Here is a 3,696-nt window from a genome sequence, read left to right as displayed (position 1 = left end):
TGATCAACTGGTGGGRGCAAGTTATTTTTCTAAAATCGATTTGAGGTCAGGATATCATCAGCTTAAAGTCAGAGAAGAAGATATTGAGATAATAGCATTTAGGACAAGGTATGGGCATCATGAATTCCTAGTTATGCCTTTCGGCTTAACTAATACGCCCGCAACTTTTATAGACTTGATGGATAGGGTATGTAAGGAATACCTTGATAAATTCGTTATTGTATTTATCGATGACATTCTTATATACTCTAAGACTGAAGAAGAGCATGCAAGACACCTTCGTTTGATACTGGAATTGTTGAAAAGAGAAAAATTGTATGCAAAATTGTCCAAATGTGAGTTCTGGCTAAGAGAAATTCAATTTCTGGGTCACGTCATTTCAGAATCAGGAGTAAAAGTTGATCCCATGAAAATAGAAGCAGTTGCAAAATGGGAAGCTCCTGAGACTCCGTCTGAAATTCGTAGTTTTCTGGGATTGGCCGGTTATTACCGAAAGTTCATTCAGAATTTTTCTAAGATAGCTGTGCCATTGACTAAACTGACTCGGAAGAATGTTAAGTTCCAGTGGGAAGGAGAACAGCAAGAAGCCTTTCAACTTTTAAAAGATCATCTTTGTAGTGCACCAGTGTTAACTCTGCCAGATGGATCTGAAGACTTCGTGGTTTATAGTGACGCTTCAAAATTTGGATTGGGATGTGTTCTAATGCAAAGAGGAAAAGTAATCTCTTATGCGTCAAGATAACTGAAAGAACATGAAAAGCAATATCCAACTTATGACATGGAGTTAGCTGCAGTGGTTTTCGCATTGAAGATCTGGAGACACTATCTTCTGGGAACAAAATGTCAGATTTACACTGACCATAAAAGTTTACAACATTTGTTCAACAAGAAAGATTTGAATATGCGACAACGTCGATGGATCGAATTAGTCAATGATTATGATTGTGAAATTCTCTACCATCCAGGAAAGGCTAATGTGGTGGCTGATGCTTTGAGTAGGAAGGAAAGAAGTGGAACCATCAAGACTGTGGAAATGAGAATGAATGTGATTCCTGATATTCGTAAAGAAATTCAAAAATGTCAACAAGAAGCTGTAAAAGAAGAATTTGTAAAGACAGAAAAGTTGGGTAAGATGATCTCAACCTTGGAACAGAATGATGAAGGACTGATGTGCTTTCAAGGACGAATTTGGGTGCCACAATTTGGAGATATCCGAAATAGGATATTGAACGAAAGTCATAAATCCCGATACTCTATCCATCCAGGTACCAATAAAATGTATCGAGATTTAAAACCTTTTTATTGGTGGCCAGGATTGAAAAGAGATATAGCACGGTATGTGGAACAGTGTCTAACATGTTTACAGGTCAAGATTGAACACCAGAGACCTTATGGAAGCCTTCAATTTTTGGAAATACCTGTATGGAAATGGGATCACATTACCATGGATTTCGTTATGAAATTACCACGAACACCAAAAGGATATGATGCGATTTGGGTAATTGTGGATCGTTTATCTAAATCTATACATTTTCTACCGATAAGAGAGAAATACTCTTTGGAAAAGCTAGCACAGATTTACATTACAGAAATCGTTACTAGACACGAGGTTCCTTTGTCTATTATCTCTGATAGAGATAGTCGGTTTACTTCAAAATTCTGGGAAGGATTACAGAAAGCTCTGGGGTCTGAAATTCGACTAAGTACAGCTTATCATCCACAGACTGATGGACAGAGTGAAAGAACTATTCAAACTCTWGAAGATATGTTGAGAAGTTGTATTATTGATTTCGGAGGATCATGGGAAGATCACTTACCATTAATAGAGTTTGCATATAACAACAGTTATCATTCTAGTATCCAAGCAGCACCATATGAAGTATTGTATGGTCGTAAATGTCGAACACCGTTGTGCTGGAATGAAGTGGGTGAAAAACAGCTAACGGGTCCTGAAATTGTTCAAGAAATTTCCGAAAAGATTGAACAGATTCGCAAAAGAATCAAAACAGCACAGGATCGCCAGAAAAGTTATGCAGACAATCGTCGAAAATCCATTGAATTTGATGTAGGCGATTTTGTAATGTTAAAAGTTTCGCCATGGAAGGGTGTTATCAAATTCGGGAAGAAGGGAAAGCTCAGTCCAAGGTATGTCGGGCCATTCAGAATTTGTAAACGAGTCGGGCCAGTAGCATATCAGTTAGAGCTACCGGAAGAGTTGAATCGGATTCACAACACTTTTCATGTGTCGAAYCTGCGGAAATGTTTGGCTGATCYGAATCTAGCTGTACCTTTGCCAGAAATTCAATTAGACAGTWAATTGAATTTTGTGGAAACGCCCGAAGCCGTAATTGATAGAAAGATAAGGGTGTTGAGAAACAAAGAGATAAGTCTGGTTAAAATACAGTGGAAGTTTCACAAAGGACCAGAGGCAACATGGGAATTGGAGTCAAGGATGAGATCAGAATACCCGTGGCTTTTTGATTAAAAGAATTCTGGGACGGAATTCTCTTGAGGGGTGGATAATGTAATAATCGGATCCTGGTTATTACCCAAGGTATTTAATACGTGATTATTTAAATAAATGATTACGTGATTGCATGATAAATGAATACATGCCAGTATGTGAAGTTGAGTATTATTTGAATATATATATATATATATATATTCATTTGATGCATGCATGTGCTATGTATGTATGTGTGAGTGTGCATGTGGGTAGCATGAGGTGGATAAGGGGTGGAGGAAGGCGGTGTAGCCGACCTTCCCTATTTGGAAGGTATAAAAGAGGCTTAGCCTCTTCATTTGTTGACCCCTGCTATTTTGAGAGGAATTGAGAGAGTTTTAAAGAAGTGATTGTCCGGTTTGCAAAGAGAAGGTGATTTCAAGTTGATTTCAAGTGTCAAGTTTCMAAAGGGAYCGATTTCTAGCATTTTGGTTTCCAAAAGCTTTATAAGGTGAGTGGTTTCTAAATCTTTTGTATAAAGATTCTACTGGTTTTATTTGCATAATTCGTATTTGTTCTTATTTGGAAAGAAACCATGATTATTTTGTTTAAGTGTTTATCCGGACAAAGAGTGACCAGATAAGCATTTAAACCGGACAAGCCTTAGGCGGTTTACTGTCCGGATTGTTTTAAATGGGACAAGCTTTAAACGGTTTAGTGACCAGACTAGTTTAAACTGGACAACCCATGAGCGGTTTGTTGTCCGGAGTTGGACAACCGGTTGAGTGTTGAGCGGTTTATAAATGATAGTATTATTTATGATTTTAAACTGAGGAGTAGGAATACGACCATGTTGTGAGCGGTTTAGTCTTAAACCGGGCGAGTCTTGAATGGACTGTTGTCTGGATTTGTTATCCGTTCAAAATGTGAAATTGTTCTAAGTGTAAACCGTTCAAAGAGTATGTGATGTGTTAACCGGATTAGATGTCCGGACAAAGTGGACTTTATTCCAAGTGTTTTAAACCGGACTTGTTAACCGGATGATTGTTGACCGGATTTGTTGACCGGACTTGTTGACCGGATTTGTTGACCGGATTTGAGATGRTGTCATGTTTTTAGAAAGAAATTATTATTTTATCAAAAATGAAGTTTTAATATAAATGTTTTCAAACTGGTAATAATTCCAATGACTGCGGTCTATTCGGAATTATTTTATAAATGTTTTGATGAAGTGATAAGGGTGGCATATCAAG

The sequence above is a fragment of the Cynara cardunculus genome (genome assembly GCF_001531365.2).
Source record: "Cynara cardunculus var. scolymus isolate 2C chromosome LG 10, CcrdV1, whole genome shotgun sequence".
Classification (NCBI taxonomy): Eukaryota; Viridiplantae; Streptophyta; class Magnoliopsida; order Asterales; family Asteraceae; genus Cynara; species Cynara cardunculus.
This window is presented reverse-complemented; position numbering follows the sequence as displayed.